The sequence below is a fragment of the Pan paniscus genome, chromosome 16 (genome assembly GCF_029289425.2).
Source record: "Pan paniscus chromosome 16, NHGRI_mPanPan1-v2.0_pri, whole genome shotgun sequence".
Taxonomy (NCBI): Eukaryota; Metazoa; Chordata; class Mammalia; order Primates; family Hominidae; genus Pan; species Pan paniscus.
This window is the reverse complement of record NC_073265.2, coordinates 21943883-21969690: the sequence shown is the minus strand read 5'-3', so window position 1 is coordinate 21969690 and position 25808 is coordinate 21943883. Positions and strand designations below refer to the sequence as shown.

The window sequence follows — 25808 nt, the reverse complement described above, 5'->3', positions numbered from 1 at the left end:
TTTCTCGTCTGTAAAATAGGGATAATACTACCTGTCTCTTAGGAGAAGGTGTGAGGATTAAACGAGATAATATAGGTAAAATACTCAGTAGTTTCTGGCACATAAGTGGGGAATTTATAGTAACTGCTATTAATAATACTAGTCAAGAAGGATAATAAAGGCCAGTCTCTGTTCCTAAAAATTATGCATTTTTTTCCATTGTCTTTATCCTTTTTAGGTGTCAGAGCTGATGCAAATGGGGTATGGTAGTCTTCAGGTTCCTCATAGCACTACATCTTAGAGGGGTGCCACTATTGAAGCCACCTGTGTTTGGACAGGCATTTCTCTCACCAGCCTTCACAAGTACTTAGCCGATTCTTAGTTGAGATAGGTTAAAGATGCAGCTTTAGAGAAGATTTCCAGGCCTCTGGCCCTATTCTAGACTGCTTCTTTCTCACTGAGTGTTCAATGCACTGACTGTGATTGATGAAGCCTTTGTCACAGGCTTAACCCTGCCTAGACCAAATGCTTCGGCCAAGGGAATGGGGTCCCATAGGACCTATGATTGTCTAAGGGTAGGTCTCATATCCTGGTCATCCTCCCTTTCCAGACATAAAATTGGTGGAGCTGTTCCCAGAGGAAGAGGAATGGGGACAGACTGGAACTTGATGTGATGATGGTAAATATCCTTGATAGAAAATTGAGAAATGCTTCTCTCCTATCTCATATACCATGCCTCAAAGTCTAGTTTTATATTAAAGTTTTGGATTCATGCACACTATCCCAAGCTGTGGTGTGCTTTAGATGATCTTGCCTTTAATGGTTTTCTTATTAAAACTTTCTTTGTATCGGTGTAAAAATTCATAATGGATATTTCATATCTTGCAGTGATGCTACTGTTGTGTAGTATGACCATGTTTAGGGGCTATTCATAATCTCTTGTTGGGACCTGGTTTTAATAGTAGCTATTATTTTTAGATGTACATAGTCTCTGTCTTAAATATCAGCTTAATTCTCAACAGGTCCCAGCCTGTGTTGACAGAATTACAGCTGTTAATCTGATTTGCCTGATCTTGCAGAGACGCTAAACCATGGGAATTGTATTCTCCTGCAGCAAATATAAGCTTGCACCAACAGGCTGGCACTGTGAAGGAACTGAAGCATCTCTGTATTTAGTGTCTGTGCTGAAGTGCTGACAAAGCATCAACCCCATGCTCTGTAAAATAGTAATTACTAAAGCGGGGAGATGTAAAGAAGGAAACAAACCTCTTTACCTTGTCAGCGCATAAAAGCAAGGGTCTGAGAAATGGAGCATTCCCTCTCACTTATGTTTCTCAAGTTCCCTGGCTAAAAGTAAACAATCTCCCAGAGTAACCTGGATTTCTGTGTTTATCTACGCTTTCAGCAAATACTGCCTTAGTGCATGTTTGAGGATGAGGGAGAGAGAAGAGAGTTGATCCTCCTTGTGGACATCCTTACCTCCCCACTGGCCTGAAATGACCATGATCTCTGTAATGCATCTCTCTAGGAAGCAGACTACTAGTTAAGTTTTTTTTTCTTTAACCAACACACCTCCTATTTCCTTAACTTGATACTGACTTGTTTTATGTTCCATCTTATTCGAACTATGCCTATCTCTTCCTTCTAAAGTGTCATAGGTCACTGCTAATGATGAACACCTTTCAAATGAAACGCTTTTTTACTGTGGTCTTCCACGTGACAGGCTATTGGGCAAAATATTTTGGAGGTAGCCAGGACTTTTTTTTTTTTTTTGAGATGGAGTCTCGCTCTGTTGCCCAGGCTGGAGTGCAGTGGCGCGGTCTCGACACACTGCAAGCTCCGCCTCCCGGGTTCACGCCATTCTCCTGCCTCAGCCTCCTGAGTAGCTGGGTCTACAGGTGCCCGCCACCACGCCTGGCTAATTTTTTGTATTTTTAGTAGAGACGGGGTTTCACCGTGTTAGCCAGGATGGTCTCGATCTCCTGACCTTGTGATCTGCCTGCCTCGGCCTTCCAAAGTGCTGGGATTACAGGCGTGAGCCACCACGTCCGGCCAGCCAGGACTTTTTAACGTTCATGTTTGTCATCAGGATCTGGGCATTAATGGAGAAGTAGCAGGGACCGCCAGAATGCTGACTGGGTGGATAGACAAGGCTGTAAAAGTGGGGCAGGAGACACCATTATGATGCTGCTGCCAGGATACTAGTACTCACACCCCTGCCACAGGCCTTCCAGTATGAGTGCTCTAGTTCATGTTTTTGTTAAAGAAGCTCAGAGAACATGATATGATCTGAAGACTAGTAGTCTAGAAATGCGTCAGACAGCAGTGCTTGTTGTTAAACACTCCTTTAGCCATAGTTGCCCTGTTTTTCCATTTTTCCCCCACGTGAGTATCTATCCACATTCATCTAGGCCTAGGTGCTTTCTCCAATGATGTCCTCTGTGAAACATAAGGAAAAATATGGACCTTTCAAAGAGAAAGAGAACTGTCTACTTATTGGGAGAAGCCCTCCCTGGTGATTCACTCACCATAGTAATTTTGGGAAACCTCATGGTTTCCAAAACCTTAATATTTGCACAAATGAAATTCAAATGAAATTGAATGAATGCCATCTTTTGAGCAGCACACAGGTGACTGTAGCACTGTCTCATGTTCTCTAAAATCTCTTCTTTAGAGTTTCAAGAACTCTTTTCAGTCTCTTCTCAGTAGAGAAGATAATACTTCTAAGTATTAAAGAGCAGGTTTTTTGCTCTTTGCTGTTGTAAGGATTGCTGAGCCAGAATGGAGAAAGTATTTGGGAAGAACTGCTGTCACAGTGTTTAATGGTCTTCCTCCTCTGTGACAATTACAACTGAGCAAACATTGTTATGTTTAAATGTGTTCAGTCCCCAAGAGGCAGTGAGTAAAATCTTTGCTACCATATTCAAAGTGTGCATTGCTGCTTTGATCTCTTCACTGACCGAAAGCACATCCCTATGGTCTCAGACCTGTGCGTACTAATAAAGCTGATTTCTCACCGTTACACCATGGAGTCCATGTAGTTTGTTGATGCTCTATTCTGAGAAAAATGTCCTCAAAGTCTATGCCAAGGGCAAGACTCAAGTGAGCATGAGTTGTATGTTTTCTCTGTGTCCATCCTTGGCTTAATACAGAAGACTTAAATTCCTTTCTTTGGTTATGTAATCTGCTGGTTCCTGTGTGAAGTAGGTAAATGATGCTGTACCTCTCCTACAGATGAGGAAATCAAGGATCATAGAGATTAATGTGTTTGCTTACGGGGCCGGCTCTCAATGGAATCTGGATAGTATATACCTGCTAGGCTTGCATTCTATTTTCTATCTGTGCTCTAGTAAGCCTAAGCCACAGAGAACATTCCTGGCTTTATCATGTTTTAAACTTACAAAGCAGGATAAACCATAAATAAAGTTCAGTATGCTGGGTATGAATATAGTGAAAAGCAAGAGTTGCTTTTTTAGGCATTAAAATTATTCTCCTTTCTCTTTTTAGATGAAGGCAGCCACTTTAGAAAATTTTCTAAGCCTAGCTCATATTTGGAGAGCTTTGCAAATAATTTTTTAAAAGCCCACAGTTCTGCAGAAAATGGATTTCATCTACAGAATTGGCATCAGTCCTGTCCTTGTTTGCCAATGTCCCCATCTCTCTTTATTTCTATTTCTATTGTAGCAGCCTCTACCTTCTACTTACAGGAGACTAGCCGGGCTTTCCCTCTTTCCTACCCATCCAACCCCAAGTAAATATGAATAAAACATATCACACTTAATGGAGGTACTGGCCTTGTGTTAAGATCACCCTCTGATTTATTTTCAGCTGGTCCTAATTTTAAGCTCCGAAAACGTAATTTAATTCTAATTTTCACGATATTTGAAGAACTGAAACTCCATGATACCACACCATCTTAAGGAAGACTGTGGTAGGTTGAAAAAAAAAAACCTTAATGTTTTTTCAAGCAGCGAGCAACAGTAACTCTTATGCCCAAATTTTCTCTAGTGAAGTGACAAGATATTTTTCTAGTTATACAGTGGAGAAAACTGAGATGGGAGATTAAAAGTGACTTGCCCAAGGTCACACACGGTCAGTGGCACAGCCAAGAATAGACCCAGGTCACCTGACTCCCTGGGCTTTGTTCATTACATCACTCAACTTCTCTTTAGGAAGTAACAGCCCTGCAGCCTACGAAAATGAAGGCAGTCAACTCTCAGACTCAGTTTCTAGGTCTTGACTTTTTTCTTTTTCTTCATCTTTTGTTAAAATGTATCAATAGCTGCCACATTGCAGCACCATTAGCTAAATTCAGGAACTTAACAGAATTTATTAAGAAAAACAAAATTCTGATATCATAGTCACAAACTTGGCAAATGATAAAGCAAAAGGGAGACGTAGCTGAAGACTCCAAAGTAGTTGTGCAGGGTGCTTCTGCCTGAACCACATCTAAGAAGGAAGAAACACACAGAAGAGAGGAAAGGGAGATATAGTCTAAGACTATGTATAGAAAGGTATGACATGGACCCAGGGCAACAGCTTCAGGAACACTAAGGTCATGAATAACAAGAGGATTTGAAAAAAATGCTAACTCGACTTTTTTTTTGAGACAAAGTCTCCCTCTGTCGCCCAGGCTGGAGTGCAGCAGCATGATCTTGGCTCAACGCAACCTCTGCCTCCTGGGTTCAAGCAATTCTCCTGCCTCAGCTTCCTGAGTAGCTGGGATCACAGGCGTGCACCACCACACCTGGCTAATTTTTTTTTCGCATTTTTAGTAGAGACAGGGTTTCACCATATTGGCCAGGCTGGTCTCGAACTCCTGACCTTGTGATCCGCCCGCCTCGGCCTCCCAAAGTGCTGGGATTACAGGCATGAGCCACCGTGCCCGGCCAAAGTTGACTTTTTAAAAAGAGGGCTTTTAGCATTTCAATCAGTGCATGATGTACAAATCCAGCTGCTTGAAAAAGATGGGCCAAATTCACAGAGAGCAAGGAAGGAGAACTACTCAATTTTCATTTTGCTCCTGTCATTTTCATTCAAGCCTTGCAGATAAGAGTCTCCATCTACAAAGACAGGTATATGAAAATTATCTCTTTATTTTTTAGAAACCATGTTCATTTCTATTTCAAGCCTTTTCTTTCTGGAAAAGTGGAAAACTTAACCTCAGTCCTTCTCAGTATTATACCACCCCCCAGAGTTGTGTCAAGGCTCCAGGGGACTGACAGTGCCACGGCATGGGAAGAGGGACCTTCTGGTCATTGAGGCATCAGAATGCATGGGTTACTCTGTAGCACCCAGTAATTCTGCTCTCCCAGCTCTCTCAGTTGTAGTCATCTGTGGCTGTGTCCAATTGGAGCTTGACCCACAGAATTCTTTTGTTGACATTTCCTATGGTTCCTACTTACCTAGATATAGCACGCAGGGCTCTAGGGTCTTGTGACCTCTCTGGGGACACTGCCAGGAAGTAGGGCCTGGGTGTCCTTCCTCCAGCATCCACAAGCCTCTTGCCTTCCTTTCCCAACAGCCCTGGGGAGATAATTCTTTTTTCAGGGTTCTTCAGGACTCCTTGTGTTGATAAATCTCACTCCTTTTTACATGCTTCAAGAAATTCCCTGTGTTCTAAGAGTTTAGAATTTTGAGAAACACAATCTAGGAATAATCACAGGCTATTTATCTTTTTCTCCTTACCACATACCTCTCCTGATGCAATGAATTCCAATTCTAATACCTGCCTTAGTGGGGGTTAAGCAAAGGGGAAAATACAAGGAGAAATAAAAGTAAACATGGATTAATATCCATGTTTCTGAATATTACTTTTTTTAGAAGTACAGCAATTGGGGATGTCTGCCTTGTTCACATCTACTTTCTTTTCTCTGGGAATGACCCCAATATATAGGTGTGGGGTCCCTGTAGACATGACTCTGTTCCTGGCCAGGACTAGTTAAACCAGGGATCTGGAAATCTGATCCAAGGTGGGCCAGATGGAATGTCTTCCCAAAACTGGAGTTTTGGGTTGAAGGACTGCATTGACTAAGAGTCACTGGAGTTAAGTCACAGTAAGAGAAGTGCTCCAGGGAGATACCTGTGAGCCTGATGCAGGAGGCCACTGGAAGCCTCTGCTTTCTCTTCTTCCAACTCTTGGCCTTTCTACTCTTTCTCTGATTTTATGAAACTGCCCATGAATTTCATGAGATTCAATATGCTTCTCTTTTTGCTTAAGGTAGCCAAAATCAGTTTCATTTGCTTGCAACCAAGAGAAACTTAAGAATGGTCTTCAAATTTGCAAAGAAAGAAAAACATGATGAAGAGGAAACTGAAACTTAAGATAGGTGAAGAGATAGTAAGATAGAATCTGGCTATTTAAGATGTGTTTTTCTAATAATTTAAAGTGACAGTTGCAAGAACTGTATTTGTGATCCTGGCAAAACTTTCACTTTTATTTTTTTTTGAGGAACATTTAAAACTGTCAGCACTGCTTTGTAGCAGGGTCACTGATAAACTAGAGAACAGTCAAAAATATGTAGGATTTTCGAGGCTAAACACTCTTCTATTTGAGGGCTTGCTGAAGCGCCTGGGATGGTTTACTCAGCATGAGAAAGTGTCTCAGGAAACATGATTGGCAGTCAGGTGTTTAAAGGGCCATTGGGCAGGAAAGGAGTTGGATATACTCACTGCAGCTCTGGAAGTGAGAAAAAAGCAGCAATGAAAATAAATGAATGGAAATAGATTTTGACTTAGAAAAGGAGAGTTTTTTTTTTTTTTTTTTTTACATTTAGAGCTGTCTGGAAGGCCATGAGGCTTCCTTTTGGGGCACAGAACTCTTTGCAATAGAAGAGCTCAAGGTGAGACTGGAGAACCATTCACAAAGGTTGCATTGAAGGAGAGGGCCCAGCCTTGGGAAGGAGGTGGGATGAGATGAATAATGTCTAAGTTTTCTTTAAATCTAAGATTCCATCATTTTCCCTATGACTATTATTAACTTGTAGACTAGAAATTCCAACCTGCATTTTTATAGAATTCAATAGGCATGAAAGCATTTCATGAATATAATTTATAAAAAACTTCTTCCTGACTAGGCACAGGGGCTCATGCCTATAATCCCAGCTCTTTGGGAGGCCGAGGTGAGAGGATCACCTGAGGTCAGGAGTTCAAGACCAGCCTGGCCAACATGGTGAAACCCTGTCTCTACTAAAAATACAAAATTAGCTGGGTGTGGTGTCACGTGCCTGTAATCCCAGCTAACTGGGAGGCTGAGGCAGGAGAATCGCTTGAACCTGGAAGGCAGAGGTTGCAGTGAGCCAAGATCATGCCACTGCACTCCAGCCTGGGCAACAAGAGTGAAACTCTGTGTAAAAAAAAAAAAAAAAAAAAAAAAAAAAAAAAAAAAAAAAATTCTTACTTTATTAAAAAAAAATTACTACAAATTTTCATTGAAATAAGACTTTTCTAAAAAGTAAAGGAAACAAAAATTTACTTTCTATTCTCTAAATTGGAATTAACGGTAATTAAAATTTTCACAGGCAGTGTTTTACTCAAATAGAAAACACCTTCTATAATATTAATATAATAATACAAAACCCAGAGAATACTGAATTTCTACAGGAAACAATAGATTCCTTGAATTATTTTAAGGAACCAATAGGACTACCAACTTTTCTCCCAAACTTTTCCCAAATAAATGAAAAAAGATATTGCCATGGCACCTAAACAGGTGGCTCAGGTATTTTATTGACAACCTCCAAAACATTACGACTATGCAACTGTTGTGTATTTTAAATTATTATTCTTAACTTGGGGGTAAGAACTGGATTACTCTAGTTTGTCACTTACCACAGCAAGCAGATGCTAACATTCAATAATCATGCTTTAAACAAGAAGGACAAGGAAATCCACTTAGTTTGAAAATCCTGAACTTAATGACCCCATTAGACATAGTCTGATATCGTGAAGCTTTTCATAATCTCTCTTCATGTAAAAACCTTTAACAATATAAGCACACATATAATGTAGCATATTCATCAGCTCTTTATTTACTTAAGTGGATTATATTTATAAAGAGCATTCAAAAGAATATAGTCTTTTCCGCTTTGTAAACTGGATTCTCAAGTAATTTTAAGGATACGATTTGCAACATAAGTAAAAAAAGGTCTAAATCATAGCTGGGCGCGGTGGTTCTTACCTGTAATCCCAGCATTTTGGGAGGCCAAGGTGGGCAGATCACTTGAGGTCAGGAGTTTGAGACCAGCCTGGCCAACATGGCGTAAACCCATCTCTACTAAAAATATGAAAATTAGCTGAGTGTGGTGGCACCCACCTGTAATCCCAGCTGCTTGAGAGGCTGAGGCACAAGAAATGCTTGAACCCGGGAGGCGGAGGTTGCAGTGAGCTGAAACTGTGCCACTGCATTTCAGCCTGGGTGAAGGAGTGCGATTCTGTCTCAGGGAAAAAAAAAAAAGAAAAAAAAAGATCTAAATTAAAAGGGAAGAAATTTACTTATGGATGTACAGTCTGATATAAATTTTTTTAAATCATTTTTGAAATGTAGAAAAGAAGAAAATAACAATGATCTATATTCCTACCAGGAAGAATTAACTATATCTTGCCATATTTGTTCTTTAGAAAGAGTAGGAAATACTTTTTTAAAAAATGATGTATGTTGATTTCAAGAATTCATATAAGGCATTACGTTACAAAGATAAATTTTAAAAATCTCAAATACTATCATTCCAATTGTTAACCTTAGGTAATATCATTTCAGACAGCTGTCTGTCTGTCTCTCTATGAATCTACCTGCATGGATGTTTAGGTAGAAATGCTTTTATAAAAATGAATAGAGATGCTGTTTATAACAAAAACAATACATTCGTTTTTCTTGAATTTCAAGCAATAAAAAGAAACTGAATTGAAACTAAAAGAATGGTCAAACCAATAAGTTTACCTTATTTCAAGATATATCCTTGAGATATATATATATTTTTAAAATTTCTCTGGCCAAAAAAAAATCATGAAGTTAAAGTCATTGTGATTATATTGCTGTTTTTATAAATTAGTGTCTTCTTTAGACAGTATCAATTGACTTTCTTTCTTGAAAGAGTAACACTTTTGAAACATCCTCCCCACCTTTTCTCCCCACCTCCTGAGTATTAGATGTGTTATTATTATTTCTATATTATTCAGGTTATAACATTCCATTTTGTCCTGAGAATATTTTGAAAGTTATTTAGTAGTAACTCTGTGCTTAAATGAATTTAGTGCCTACAACCTCTGGGTGTGCTATTTTTGTACTTTGCTTTCAATTCTTCCTACTGTTTGATAAATGTCAACCCACCAATTTGAAACAGTCATTCATAATCCCCACTACTTTGGGTGTATGAAATTATGTAACCCATTATTACTAATTCACTAAAATGTTATTGAGTGTCTACTCGGTGCTAGGCATGATTGAACTATAGAAATTCGATGATGAGTAACACACAGTCTCTGTCCTCAAGAATTAAGAGCAATCAACATATATTAAATTTCTCATGTGTTAGCTCCATGAGAGACATTTTGGTATTTCTCTATCCTCAGTGTCCATCGTAAGGACTGGCATTCCACAGGCCCTCAAATAATACTTGTTTAATTGAATGAGCATTTATGTGCCACTTACTGTGGTAAGTGCGTTAAAAGTTCTATCTAATTTTATCTTGACAACAACCTATTAGGTAGGCATTTGTTTTCTCCATTTTATAAATGAGGAAGCTGAGTCTCAGTAAGTAATATCCTAAAGTTATACAACAGGGTTTGATTGTAAAAGTCATTCTCTTTTCATGACAGCAGACCTTGGTCATTTATGGTGGAAGTAATAGAGGAAAGAGGCACGTGAACTGCTGATTATAATACAGTGGTGTAAGTCATAGGACAGTGTATTTAAGGTCTAGAGGGGAAGAGGCTGCTTGGTATTGAATCTTCATTCTGCCATTTATTAGTTTTCTGACACTGAGCAAGCCCCTTCGCTGCTCTAAGCCCCAGTTTCCTGTCTGTAAAAAGGGGTTAACAATGGGGAAATTAAATGAAATAATTCAGGCAAAATGTTTATCATAATGCCTGCCACAAGTGCTCAAGTAATAGTAGCTGTTAATGCCATTTTTACAGAGTGCTTTGGATGCTCAAAAAAAGGAATAAATTTTTTTCCTCCTGGATTTCCAGGGTGGGTGACATTTGTGGTTGGGCTCTGTTGAACACATAGGAATTCATCCAGTGAGAGGTAGATGGTGCCTGGGCAGAAACAGAAGCATGAAACCTGGAAGGAGAGATCCCGCTGAGATGCATGGTATCTGCATTACCCTATGTAACTCCTAACACTTCCTTCCTTCACTTGTATACCTCGAGGGTGTCCAAACAGGAGTATCTGTGTTTAGAGAGGCTGACTTGAAAATAGACCATCTTATCTTACTGGACCATCTTCCCACTGAGTAGGTGAATTAGTCAGTGTCTGTACAGAGCCGAAGAAATGTGAGGTGATAGGGCAGGTCTAGGGCTATTAGTCCAGGAGGCCAGGGGCCATTCCAGGCCAGCTTAAGAGTAATGGATGGCCCTAAAAATGAGCCTACAGCCTGCCTGAGATTCTAGAACAGTGTTTCTCAAACATTTTTTTCATTATCCCTGCTTTATGCGTGAGAAGAGTAAGATTTTCACCCATTTCTAAGAACCCACTTGAATGAGCCAGACTTCAGAGGACCTCTTAGGTAAGTTGCTTTCTTAGCTGACCCTAGACTTTAAGGCTCCTGCTGCTGTTACAAAAAGCCACTTTTTATTATGCTTTCAGTTGTACTTCCAATGATTCCAGCTAGAAAAATAATCTTGGCTACTACACTAACCTCCCGACTGGCTTCTCTCTGCTTCCAGATGTACCCTTTCACAATCTATTTTCCATATAGCAGTCTGAGTGACCTTTTAAGAATATAATCACGGGCCGGGTATGGTGGCTTATGCCTGTAATCCCAGCACTTTGGGAGGCCAAGGCAGGTAGATCACCTGAGGTCAGGAGTTCAAGAGCAGCCTGGCCAACATGGTGAAACCCTGTCTCTACTAAAAATACAAAAAATTAGCCAGGCATGGTGGCAGGCATCTGTAATCCCAGCTACTCAGGCTGAGGAAGGAGAATCGCTCTAACCTGAGAGGCAGAGGTTGCAGTGAGCTGAGATCACGCCATTGCACTCCAGCCTGAGCAACGAGAGGGAAACTCCATCTCAAAAAAAAAAGAAAAAAGAAAAGAATAAAATCAGATCTTGTCTCTCCCCAATGCAAACTCTCCAGTAACTTTCCATTGAACTTAGAATAAAATTTGGACTCTATATCACAGCCCCGAAAGTCTCCCTGATCTGACTCCTACCTGTTGCTCTAATCTCATCTGATACCATCCTGTGTGCTGGGGAAGGTGCTTCCACGTGCAGTAAAAAAGCCATCGGGCAGAAAGTCACAGGTGTTTGCAGCGAGCAGCTTTTGTGTGTGGAGGTCATGTCAAGAGTATATGGTGGGCGCCAACAGCAGTGGCTGCAGCTCCCAAAGGGCATGGAAGAGGATTTGTCTGCTCGGAAGAGGCAGGAGAGACATCTCAGAAAAAGTGACAGTTATGGAGCTACTATATGAAAACAGTTTAGGAGTAAAATGATCTGAAAAATTTTTAGAAGTAAAACTATGTGAAAGAGAGATGGGTATCATATTCCATGCAGGAGGAACATCATGCAAGGAACCCTTATAGCAGAAGGGAGTGGCCTCATGTGAGCCCCCAAAAGGGAACTGGCTGGGGTGTGATGCAAAAATTCAGCTGGAAAAATCGGTAGGGGCCCGACCACATAGAGCCTTTCAGGCCATGATAAGGGCTAAAATCTGTCTTAAGAGCAGGAGAGGCCGGGCATGGTGGCTCATGCCTGTAATCCCAGCACTTTGGGAGGCCAAGGCTGATGGATCACTTGAGGTCAGGAGTTCAAGACAATCCTGGACAACATGGTGAAGCCCCCTCTTTACTAAAAGTACCAAAATTAGCTGAGTGTGGTAGCACTTGGCCTGTAATCCCAGCTACTCAGGAGGCTGAGGCAGATGAATGGCTGAAACCCTGGAGGTGGAGGTTGCAGTGAGCCGTGATCATACCACTGCACTTCAGTCTGGGCAACCAGAGTGAGACTCTGTCTTAAAAAAAAAAAAAAAAAGCAGCAGGAGAGCCTCTGAAGGGATCTGGCTGTGTGTGACTAGCTGAGGCACGATGTGGCCAGATTTGTTTTAAATGATTGTTCTCATTGCAGTGTGAACACTAAGTAGATGAGCATACGCAGGCTTACAAGGATACAGGATGGCCAACTGGTACTGGCTTGCCTGCAACTTTGCTGGTTTCAGCACTGAAATGTCTGAATCCTGGAAACTCTTCAATCATAAGCAAACCAGCATGGTTGGTTACCCTATGCTAGGCAGTAGTTTAGGTGGGAGATTGGGGTTATCTCATGGAAGAGGCAGGATCGTCTGTTCCCTAGACTTACTCCAGAAGACCTTAAAGGGTCAGCATTGTGATCCCCAATTTCTGAAAGCCCCTTCAAATTAGCCACCTAATATATATAAGAAACACAGTAACACATACACACCTAATGTGCAAATTACTTCAGGTGAGCCTTGATTTTTTTTTTTTTTTTACACAGGCCTGGTGGCATCACGTTTTTCACATCTCCGCATCTGGACCCTGCCCAAGCGAAGGCTGATCTAGGTAAGAAGGTGGACTAAGTCATGGCAGCAGCTTCTGTTGACTGACATGCTGTGCTCTGGCCCTGGGCTTCTGTGCAATGTTTTCACCCACAGGGTTCTGATTCCTGCCTTGTTTTTCCTCCCACATTGTTATGTTAATTCCACTAAAGCTGCTCTTTGCCCATGCTGTACTACAGAGCAGATTAGTAAATTCCAGTTGTCCCCTAAATAAAGTAAGTATTTACGCTCCTGATTTCAAAGCTGCCTCCCAGCTCCTTACTTATCTAAGGCTTCCTACTTTTTTCTAGTCACTCAAGGCAGAAGACTTTTCTTACCAATCAATCAAAAAGAAGCAAGGAAGGAATGCTACTATTTCTATTCCTATTAAAAATAGCTAACTGGGCCCACTATGTGCCAGGCACTATTTTAAACACTTTCCATATATATTTGTTAATATTTGTATTAATAAGTGATTCACTCAATGGACAGATTTTTATTGATCACCCATGATTTTCTAGTTAATCTCTGAAACATAGGACATGGCAGTGAACAAAACTCTTTTCATGACAGTTACATTCTATAGTTGTAGGGGAGACAGAATGTAACCCATAGAAATATAATATGGCAGATGACAAGTTCCATGGAGACAGATGCCTCAGGGAAAGGGACTCAACAATGACGGTGGCCGTAGGCACTATTTTAAATTGGGTGACCAAGGAAGCCTTTCTAATGAGGCATCATTTGAGCAGATATCTAAAGGTACCCCCAGATTGAGTCATAAAGATTCTGGGGCAGTTCAGGCAAAAGGAAGAGCAAAAATATATTTTTTTCAGTTTATGTTAGAATCCTGAAATCATACCTTTCATTTTTCTATCAGGGATGGATCAACATTTCATAGATCCATTTTTTTCCCTTGTTTAGTATCTGAGAGCATTAAAATTTTTTTTCTTTACTTTTCACATTTCCTACTGCCATTTAAATTTGATTTTTAATGGAAAGTTTGGTATCAATTTATTCTGTTATTCTCCTATTGAATTTTTATACTGTTCATATTTTTCTCTCCTTGATATATGTTCTAATGGTGGAAAGCCAATTTTGTTCCTAATTATGATTTTATTGTCTACTTTAATTGTTGTGTTTATTGGAAAGTAAAGATCAAGCTGTCATTAATCATTATTGCTGGCTACAAATAATAATATGCTTGGATTTTCAGGCAGAGTCGCAGGTTGGATTTGTATCTTTAGATAATTACATTTTAATCCGCTATTTACTGAATATGTGTCATGTTTTATGTACTGAAGGGAATACAAAGATGGTGACAATGACAGTCTTCCCTTTAGAGAGGCTTTAATCAAATAGGAACAATACATTGCAAAAGGTTCATTGCCAATAGAAGGCAGGGTGTATTGGGATTCTATTCTGGAATAATGAGGGTCTGCAGCACATAATAGTAGTACTTACTATGTACCAGTCACTGTATTCTGAATGCCAGTATATCTATCAGGTATTGACTAACTTTAGGGATTAGAAATTAAGGCTCACAAAGATTACATAACTATGTAATGTGCTAAGTGGAAGAGCTGGGATTTTAACCGAGGCAGTATAGTCCTAAAGCTGTGCTAGGGGTTAAGGAGGGAGGGAAACCCTTGCCTTCAAGACTATGAGGAATAGGCCTCAAGGAAACCAAAAGTGTAAGTTCATGGGCATGGTTAGGATTGGACAAAACAATCTAACAGAGGTAGCTAAACAGACTTGAGACCAAGAGCAGGATATGGAGACATCATAAACCATTGAGACTGGCAGATAAAAGCCCAAGACAGTCTCAAGTTGAAAATTTTTGCCTTTATACACAGGCCAGGAGGGAGTGATTAAAGGCACCTCCTCAGATGGTACATGTTAAGTGCAAATAGCGTTTGGATCAAAGCAGAAAGAAAAACCTTGGAAGTGCTGGAGTGAAGCGGTGACTGTGTCCTGGGTCTCATTTAAGCTAACAGTGAATGTTCTTCTAGAATAGAAGTGGAAATAACATGCATTGATTAGTTCATTCATTTTTCATTCATTTAAATTTTTTTACATTCAGTGCTGTTACTTATTTTTGATACTTCATTTGCTTTTTTTCTAGTTTTCATATTCCTGATGAAGGATTGGCTTCTTCCTGCCTGTACCCGCCTCATATTTACATTTCTTTTCTTTTTTGAGACAGAATTTTGCTCTTGTTGCCCAGGCTGGAGTCCAATGGCACAATCTCGGCTCACTGCAACCTCTGCCCCCTGGGTTCAAGCAATTCTCCTGCCTCAGCCTCCCAAGTAGCTGGGATTACAGGCATGCACCACCATGCCCGGCTAATTTTTTTTGTATTTTTAATAGAGACAGGGGTTCACCATGTTGGTCTGGCTGGTCTCGAACTCCTGATCTCATGTGATCCATGCGCCTCAGCCTCCCAAAGTGCTGGGATTACAGGCATGAACCATTGCACCCAGCCTTCTCATATCTAAATTTCTTACACCATTTCCTTTGCCTGTTTTCACCCCTTACTGTCTTGTGGTATCTCTTTTGGCTCTGGAAATCTGGGTTCTGATCCTATTTGTGCCCTGAATTTACTGTCTACCTAGAAAAGTAATTTGGTGAGTGGGTTTCATTTCTTTGCAGGGGGGACTATGGAATTGCACTGTAAGTAGGGAGAACAAAAGGCCTTTTTACAGATGAGGACACTGAGGTGCAATGAGGTTAAGTGACTTGCACAAGAGTACTGTTAGTAATTGGCAAAGCTGGACTTGAGTCCAAGCCTTCTGACACTGCTTTTTTCTTAGTTTGCCCTGCCCTGGTAGAAACCATCTCAGGTGAAGACTGATCAGTCTTAGACCAGTTGTACATGCTGTGAGTGCTCCATATTCTATGACCTAAAGAAGAGGAATTAGTAAATGAGTAGGCCTGTTTTCTGAATGAGACCTGTTGTCCCCAATCAGTCCTGTAAGGAATTTCAAGAGCCAGGGCTCTGGGTCAAAGCACCTGGGTTCAAATTGCAGCTCAGCAGCTTACTAGCTGTGAGACCCTGGACAAGTTACCCTCCTGTGCCTCAGCTTCTTCCTTGTAAATGGAGATAATAATAGTACCTACTTCATAGGCTTTTCTGTAAAAATCAATGTGTTAAAACAGGTAAAGCCCTTGGAAGAGTGGCCAGTACGTGGTGAGTGATCACTAAGCAGCAGTAATTATCTTAATTATTTAAAGGCATAGACTGTTCCTTCATCTTTTGCTTGAGAACCAAAGCATAGAAACACTCGTGATGTTCTTAAGCAGTGTCTTAGCTGCAGGTAGAAGCATTAGGACTTTGCCATCTGCGAAGACCCCTGACCATATTAATACTTCTATTTAAGTGAAGCTGGATTCCTTTAATTGACTTCACAACCTGTCATTCTCCACTGACAGGGTGACCCTGAAAATGAAAATCTTCCGGTGATGGCTAACATATATAGTCGAGAATGAAATGATTTATATCTAGTCATATTTTTAGAGTGAATTTTCATAGGGGCAGGAAAGAGAAAGTATTACAAGTGAGAAGAAAGGAAATATAAAGAGGCTGGTTAGAGGTGCTTAAAGACAAATTATCCATGTGAAATAGTGTGGAGGAAAATGTCTGACAAGTAGTGGGAACTCCAGGAATGATTTTTTTTTTTTTTGAGACAGGGTCTCACTCTGTCACCCAGGCTGGAGTGCAGTGGCATGATCTTGGCTCACTGCAACCTTTGCCTCCCGGGTTCAAGCAATTCTCCTGTCTCAGCCTCCCAAGTAGCTGGGACTATAGGCACCTGCCAACAAGCCTGGCTAATTTTTGTATTTTTAGTAGAGACAGGGTTTTACTATCTTGGCCAGGCTAGTCTCGAACTCCTGACCTTGTGATCTGCCTGCCTTGGCCTCCCAAAGTGCTGGGATTACAGGCATGTGCTACTATGCCCAGCTAACTTTTGTATTTTTAGAAGAGACAGGGTTTCACCATGTTGGCCAGGCTGGTCTTGAACTCCTGACCTCTTGATCCACCCTCCTCGGCCTCCCAAAGTGCTGGGTTTATAGGCATGAGACACTGCACCTGGGGGGTTCTCAGGAATGATTTTTAAAAGGAAAATGTACCATTTGCTTTGGGGCCCTCTAACTGACTGTTTCTCTCAAACTTTCTTCAGCAAAATTCACATGTCTCACATCTTTACATATTGATCTTCCTACAATATTCAGATAAATTGCTTATTTAAATAAAATTATGTATGTGAGGTTCCTTAAGAAAGTATGAGGCATTATGGAATTTTGAGGCATTGTAGCCTCAGTTCAACTTTGACAATAATAAAAAATATTTGACTGGGGCAGAACCCTTTATTTGAAGGGAACAATATATGGTTGAGAATTTCTTGGATGATTTTGGCATCCATGTGAAAAGTTCTCTAAGTGTGTGTGTGGGATGGGAAGAGTGCTGTTTTTCAGCTTTCTCTGCTTTAATGGGCACTAAATTTTGACTTCACTGAGGCCATACCTAGCAGTTGTCAGGCCAGAAAATATATAGCCCACACTGTGTAAAGTGTTCTAAGCTTAGTTTTTGAAGATTCATTTCTTTATTTAAAAGCAAAGGAAATGGGAAGAGATATAGAGAAATAGGGGCTCCCTACCTTCTTGAATTTCTTTCAAAATAGAGGTAGTGAAAGAAGAAAATAGATGGTAAAACTTAGAAGAGTGAGGAGGTTTTCTTCCAGAATGTCAATTCTTTCCCTTGAAATAACCTAGGAAGTCTCCATAATTGAAATCCTAGCTCTTAAAGAATAATTCCTTCAGGTTGGGCATGGTGGCTTACGCCTGTAATCCTAGCACTTTGGGAGGCCAAGGCAGGCGGGTCACTTGAGCCCAGGAATTTGACCCCAGCCTGGGCAACATGGCAAAACCCTGGCTGTAAAAAACAAGAACAAAAACAAACAAACAAAAACAACCAACCAAACAAGCAAACAAAAAACAAATCAGCTGAGCATTGTGGTATGCCCCTATAGTCCCAGCTACTTGGGAGCCTGAGGTGGGAGGATTGCTTGAGCCTCGGATGTCAAGGCTGCAGTGAGCCATGATCATGCCACTGCACTCCACCTTCCAGCCTGGGTGAGACCCTGTCTAAAAAAAAAAAAAAAATCGTTTCCTCCTCTGAAAGGAAACTAGTTTTACTATTTAAAGCAGATGTGATAAGAAAAATTCTTTCTAAAAGTTCTCAGTGTAACAAATTCCCTATCTAGCCCTGTGGGTTGGCACCCAGATTTGAAAAAGAAATCCTGATGTAATTGAAGAATTGCACTTGGCTTGTTGGAAACACTAAAGTGTGGAATGCGGAAAGATTTCTGATTGTCCCGCTATTATATAAGTCTAAGTATGGGTTACACAGGGATCTTGTCGTTGGTAATATTCACAGTATGGGAGTTGGCAACATGGAAAACTACATCATATATGCTGAATATGATCCTATGCTCTCAAGAATATAATGGCTAGTATTGGGGCTAGAAACACTTGATTGATCCCTTAAGTATCAGTGGATCAAATTATGTGTGCTAAGGAATTGTCTAATTAACTGAATCAAAAAAAATGTTGATGATTGGGGTCTACTTTGTATTAGAAATGAAAAATTTATGATTTGGAGTATTATGGAATATAGCTTAAGAGAGCAAACATTCTTTGCCTTTTCAAGAAGATTGTATAACATAATGTACACAAAATACTGGCTCAGAATGGAAGCGGTTCTGAAGGCCAACTCATCCAAGCATATGGTCTTTCACACAGAGGTAAAATCAATCGGATCTAGTAATGGATTGGAATCTGAGAGGGGGAGGTATTAAGAAGGACTTACAGGTCTGTGGAAACAGAATTTCCTTAGAATTTCTGTCAAGTAGTCATCAACATGCACTTGAAAATGTTCAATGATAGCAAACCTTCCAAAGAAACCCATTTCATTTGGATGTTTTTTCTTTTCTTTTCTTTTCTTTGGGAAAAGAAAATAATATTTTTCATTGAGCTGCTTCTTTTTGATATCCTTTTCTGTGTCACTTACTCCTTCTTCATCCTCTATAAGCTTAATAACCCAGAAATTGTTGTTTATAGGTTCCAATGAGGCCACATTAATAATAATAATACATATTATATTGAAACTTAGTTCTTTCCTGTTTACATAGGATTTAATTGACCGCTTAAAAGCTCCTTCGGTTATTTCCTGAAGTTTCTTTCTTTCTTTTTTTTTTTTTAAATTTTTTATTTGAGACAGAGGCTTGCTGCCCAGGCTGGAGTGCAGTGGCGCAATTTCGGCTCACTGCAACCTCCACCTCCTGGGTTCAAGCGATTCTCCTGCCTCAGCCTCCCAAGTAGTTGGGATAACAGGCACCTGCCACCACGCCTGGCTAATTTTTGTATTTTTAGTAGAGACAGGGTTTCACCATGTTGTCCAGGCTGATCTCGAACTCCTGACCTCAGGTGATCCGCCCGCCTTGGCCTCCCAAAGTGCTGGGATTACAGGCGTGAGCCACCGTGCCTGGCCTACTTCCTGAAGTTTCATTTGTGCTCACCAATTGGACCAATCATATTTTCCTCTATCCTCCTCCTCACAGCATCTTGTTCTGGCCTCTGGTGCCCTGCATTAAAATGGTGCTATGCTGGTTACAGCAGACTTTTCCATTGACCATTTTGAGTTCTTAGGGAAGGAAGTAGATGGGGCATGGGGGAGAATGGTCCCTTCTCTAACACCAAGCATGCTTTCTCACCTGGGCCCTGAAGCAGCACTGCTTGGTTTCGTGGTCTCATAAAGTTTTTTACAAACACTAAGAAACTTCTACCTTCTTTCTTCTGTCTGAGCCAGATACTGTTTTTCTTCATTGTCTTTATCTTTCTCTCTCACCTCATCCACCTTACTGACAACTTCCCCTCTTTCCCCAGGTTCTTGTAACCAATTATGTCCTCCTCCTTGTACTTCCAATCTCAAAACTGTCTCCCTGCCTATCTAGTTGTGTAATAAACCTATAAAGGATTCCTTATTCATCAGTTTCACAAAGAAGTAGACTGGATATCTCAGACTGGGGTCAGGCACAGGGGTCACCCTGATATATAACAACTTTATTATGAGGTTCTTCAGCTGCTCCATCATTGTTCTGTGGGATATATGGTATTGCCCTTGTATTAGAAAACCTCTGGCAAGATCAATCTTGTGCTTACTGCATGCTTTCTAACTGTTGCCTCCCTCTCACTCCCTTCCCTATTCTCTTCTTCCTAAAGTCACATTCTTTGATTCATTATCCTTCATATTTTCTGCAACATTACTGAAATCCTGTGCTTTCTCTTTTCTTTTTTTCTATTTTTAAAAACACTTTCTGATAAGCTAGAATATTGACAGTCTTTAATCTCTACTCAGTGTGCTATACTTAGAGGACTATTGACTTTGGGACTACATTGACCTTGTGTTGAAGCCCAACTCTGCCACTTCCTTCTCGTGAACCTCTTGTGAATCCATTTATGATCCATAAAGTGAAGGTAACAACCTTATGAGGCAGAAGTTAAATTGCTGGGGTTAAAGGAGCTGAAAAATAAAGAATTTCCAACTGTGTGTCAAACCACATAACCAGTGTCAGTATCCTACACTTCTTCCCCTTTCTGTCCCATCCCTTGGTGACTAAATTGCTCCTCCCTGTGCAGATGGCTGTACCCATCACTCATGAAGAGCCACATAACACTCTCACCGCATGTGTGGTACCTTTTTTCATCTTGCTATTCCTCTTCCAGATAACTGAGTATACCAATGGTCTCTGCTTAACTTTGTCATGGAACCTCCATTTAGTATGTGGGTTGATCATTTAAACAAAAGTCCACCCATTCCACCTCTTAGTACTTTAGTAATTACATCAAATTTTCATTAATACCATAAAATCTATAAGTGTCTTAAATAGAAAACACATTTCTTTCTTTCTTTTTTTTGTTTTTTTTTTGAGACGGAGTCTCGCTCTGTCACCCAGTCTGGAGTGCAGTGGCGCAATCTCGGCTCACTGCAAGCTCCGCCTTCCAGGTTCACGCCATTGTCCTGCCTCAGCCTCCGGAGTAGCTGGGACCACAGGCGCCCGCCACCATGCCCGGCTAATTTTTGTATTTTTAGTAGAGACGGGGTTTCACCGTGTCAGCCAGGATGATCTCAATCTCCTGACCTCGTGATCCGCCCGCCTCGGCCTCCCAAAGTGCTGGGATTACAGGCGTGAGCCACCGCGCCCGGCCAAAAACACATTTCTTTAATTCGAATCATTGTGTTTGAAATACTATTCATGGCTGTACATTATAATGGCGGTTAGTGATATGTACACACAGTTGTATAAGTGATCACATTTCTAATTGCATTTGTGAATAGCATTTTGCATATTTTCTTTGAAACATCTTAGATTGAGCAAGAACTAACTGTAGCTGCAGTAATGAGATTTTGGGTCTGGGAAGGAAATTAAGACTGAAGAAAAGAAATAGGGAAATGTTGTATCCTACCTCCCAACATCAAGATTTAAAAAAAACCCATAGTTCATTTTTCCTCCATTAATAATTAAATTCCAAGAACCATTGCTGGAATTAAATTTCCATGCCCCGAAGTTACTTATATTATAAATGTTGGCATTTCCTGAAACATTTAATGTTCCAAAACATGTTTTTTTATCGACATATAATATTTGTACTTATTTATAGGATACATGGTGACATTTTGTTACATACATAGAATGTGTAATGATTAAGTCAGGATATTTAGGACAGCTGTCTCCTTGAGCAATTTCCATTTCTACATGCTGGGAACATTTCAGATCTTCTCTTCTAGCTATTTGGAATATACAATATGTTGCTGTTAACTATAGTTACTCTACTATCGCCCATCAGAACTTATTTCTTCTATTTGTATGTTTGTACCCATTAACCTACCCCTTTTCATTCCCCTCTCTCCACATCCACTTCTCAGTCTCTGATAACTATAATTCTGCTCTCTACTTACATGATATCAATTTTTTAGCTCCCACATATGACTGAAAACATGCGATACTTGTCTTTCTGTGCCTGGCTTATTTAATGACCTCCAGTTCTATCCATGTTGTTGCAAATGACATGATTTCATTATTTTTATGGCCAGATAGTATTTCATTGTGTATATACCACATTTTCTTTATCCACTCATCTGTTTATACACACAGGTTGATTCCATATCTTTTGCTATGCAGTAAACATGAGGGTGCAGGTATCCCTTTTTTATACTGATTTTCTTTATATTGATTTCCTTTCCTTTGGATAAATACCTAGTAGTGGGATTGGAATTGCTAGATCATATGGTAGTTTCTTTTTTTGAGATATCTTCATCCATAATGACTATACTAATTTGCATTTCCACCAACAGTGTATGAGTTCCCTTTTCTCTGCATTCTCAGTAGCATCTGTTATTTTTTTGTCTGCTATTAGCCATTATAACTGAGTTAGAATGATATCTCATTGTGGTTTTGATTTGCATTTCCCTGATTAGTGACATCAAACATTTTTTCATATACCTGTTGGGCGTTTGTATGTCTTTTGAGAAATATTCTTGTCCTTTGCCCATTTTTCAACGGGTTTTTTTTTTTTTTTTATTGTTCAGTTGTTTGAGTTCCCTGTATATTCTGTATATTTGTTTCTTGTCAGATGAAAAGTTTGCAAATATTTCTCCCATTCAACAGGCTGTGTCTTCACTCTGCTTTGCTGTGCAGAAGCTTCCTAGTTTAATATAGTCCCATTTGTCTATTTTTGGTTTTGTTGCCTGTGCTTTTGAGGTCTTAGCCATAAAATCTTTGCCTAGTCCATAGTTCTGAAGTGTTTCCCTTACGTTTTCCACTACTAGTTTCATGTCTTACGTTTAAGTCTTTAATCCATCTTGAGTTGATTTTTTGTTTATGTCAAGAGATATAGCAAGTCTAGTTTATTTCTTCTACAGATGGATGTCCAGTTTTCCCAGCACTGTATATTGAAGGGGATGTCCTTTCCCTGATGTATGTTCTTGGTGCCCTTGTCAAAAATCAGTTGATTGTAAATATGTGAACTTATTTCTGGGTTCTCCATTCAGTTCTATTGGTCCACAAAACATGGTTTTTAGAAGAAAGACTTGATATAAATTTATTTGGCTTAAATAAATGCAGCTAAATGCATCTTTCTCCTGATGGTATTGGGCTTTTTGAGAAGGATATTCTTGGTAATCCTGATCTCTTAATCTCTGCAGAATCATCCAACTGGAAAAGTGATTTATTATGCAAGTATGTATCTACTTTAGAAAATATTACTTAATCTGATGACAAAAGAATAAATAATATGCTCAATAGTGGCCTCATCTGGTTCACAGATTTATTTTGCAATTTATGCTGACTGCAACTTTTTGGAAAAGGCTATTACCAAAAAAAAAAAAAAAAAAGGAAAAGAAAAAAAAAAGGCTTTTTATAAAAAGCTGGATCTCCGGTCCCAGCTCCTTCTCATTACAGACCTATTTGCTATACTTATTATATATTTGCTTTTATTTCAAAGTGTCTTTGAAATTTGCCATAGACAATGTAAAATCTTCCTGATGTTAGAACTGTGTTCAGAGTTCTTTAATTCCCAGAAATTCCCTGGTATTTTTGGAAGAGGAAGAAACTTACCCTTCTTCCCATTAGGAATCTCAACAGTAGCCATTTGTCTCAAAATTCCGTTTGAATTTTTTTATTGCGTATATTTATTCCTTCAATCAAATTCGAAGTTTTAGCAATGTCAAATTCAGAAATTGTTTTTATTAAACTGTTTTATGTTTTCAAAGGATTTTTATTTATGTGTTTTGAGGATGTGTTTTGAATCCTAGGAGCATAGTAGATTTCTAGAAGCAGCGTGAGGCTGCTATAGCAAGTTATCTAGGGCAACAAAGCTTTGGCTTTATTAGTTTCATAAATGTATATTTATATTCCCCTTTATTCTTTTCAAGCCAGTCATTCTAATAAGTAATGTCCTTTTTATGTTTTTGCCTTTCTATTGAGCTCAATTAACAGACTGTTGAGAATGAATTTGTGGAATCATCTGGAAATGCTTCTAAACTTGTATGTAAATGGTGTGAAAGAACTATTGTGACATCTCCAACTGCAGGAATTGTGGATATGAGATTTTTGTATAAAGTATTGAAATTGTGAGTGGCAATCAAATGGGGAGTTCCCAGAGCAGCTCAGTTTATTAAGAGGAAGAAGCTGTGTATTGTTCATCCCAAGGCGGCACCACTTTTTATGCTAAGCCCTTTGGGTCAGACTGTGGCTGCTGTGACCTAGAGGGTCTCATCTTAGCACTTGTGACTGAGACTTTAATTATTTTAAATTCCAATATCAAGGGATAGCGGCTAGTTAGATCTGGTTTAGATATTACCTTTAGAACCTGCAGCCTTGTGCCAAAGTTGGGGTTGGTTTAAATGCTTGAGCAGATACCAACTGTCCACAGCCACAGCCAACCTCCTAATCACAAAGAGGACCACGTCAAACTTTGACACTTTGACCCTTTTTAGTATATCCCCTGTGGCAGAAACTGAAATTCAGTCACAATTCTTTTACTTGACTTGAGGCAAACTTAATGGTGATGTCCAGTTTTAACCTTTGTCACTCTCTCTGGGGTATTGTGGGACAAGTTCTTCTCTAGGCTCTGACAGAAACCTTAAACCATGAGCACTAACATACTTTCAGGACAAAGAGGAATTCCTAACAGGAATTTTGCAAACATTGTGTGTTTTTTGTCCTTGCTTCTAGATGGATTAATTTATATTCTGATCAAGGGGCACATAGATCATAGTGTTAATTGCTTAATAAACACAATCTGTTAACCATATTTTTCTGAAGAGAAGCAAAATAATCCTTATACTAGAGGCCCCCTGATGGCCTCCCATAACAGATTCATTATTTCTCCCTGAAGTTTTAAGAAATGCAGTATTTTGTCACTTTTACTCAGAGAGACTTTTAAAATAGTCCTGGATTCAAGTTCTAGTTCTGTGACTGAATAACTCTGTGACTTTGGACAAGTTACTTAACCTCCCTAAGCTTACATGATTCTCATGGGTAAAATGGAAGAATTATTAGTACCCACTCATAGGACTATGAGAATTACAGTTGGCCCATGAATAACACGGGTTTGATCTTAGTGGATCCATTTTTACGTGAATTTTTTTCAATAAAAGTTATACCAAGTGTGCCTGTCTCTCCTCCCTCCCTTCTCCTTCACTTCTTCTGCCTCTGTCGTCCCTGAGACAGCAAGACCCCTCCTCTTCCTTCTCCTCCTCAGCCTACTCAATGTGAAGACAATGAGGATAAAGACCTTTAGGATTATCCACTTCCACTTAATAAAGAATAAATGTTTTCCCTTCCTTGTGATTTTCTTAATGACATCTTCTTTTCTCTAGCTTACTTTATTAGAAGAATGCAGCATCTAATACATATAACATACAAATATGTGTTAATCAACTGTTTATGTTATCAGTAAGACTTATGGTCAACAGTAGGCTATTAACAGTAAAGCTTTTGGGGAACCAAAAGTTATACATACATTTTTGACTGTGCAGGCAGGCGGTCAGCACCCCAACCCCTGCTTTGGTCAAAGGTCAACTGTAAATGAATGAGGCATGGTGTACATTTAGCCAAAGGCCTAGCACTGGTTAAGACCTCATGAAATGTTGGCTGTATTAGTCTGTTGTCATACTGCTAATAAATACATACCCCAGGCTGGGTAATTTATAAGGGAAAAAAGTTTAATGGACTCACAGTTCCGCACGGCTGGGGAGGCTTCACAATCATGGTGAAGGCAAAGGAGAAGTAAAGGCACATCTTACATGGTAGCAGGCAACAGAGCTTGTACAGGGGAACTCCCATTTATAAAACCATCAGATCTCATGAGACTTACTCATTACCATGAGAACAGTATTGGGAAAACCGCCACCATGATTCAGTTATCCCCACCTGGCCTGCCCATGACACATGGGGATTATTACAATTCAAGGTGAGATTTGGGTGGGGACACAGCCAAACCATATCATTGGCTAATGTCATCTCTCTCCTCTCCTCTTTCTTTCTCCATCTTAA

At 39.8% G+C, this 25808-nt stretch overlaps 1 protein-coding gene across 2 annotated transcripts in view; it reads left to right on the top strand.

The window, feature by feature from the left end:
* Positions 1 to 25808, top strand: part of FMN1 (formin 1) — a 431150-nt gene that overhangs the window by 1763 nt on the left and 403579 nt on the right. For both annotated transcript variants that reach the window (XM_055098140.2, XM_063596522.1), the window contains one exon: positions 12651 to 12715. The gene's annotated coding sequence lies outside the window, so the exon portion shown is untranslated. Of the gene's footprint in view, positions 1 to 12650; positions 12716 to 25808 lie in introns of those variants that run through there.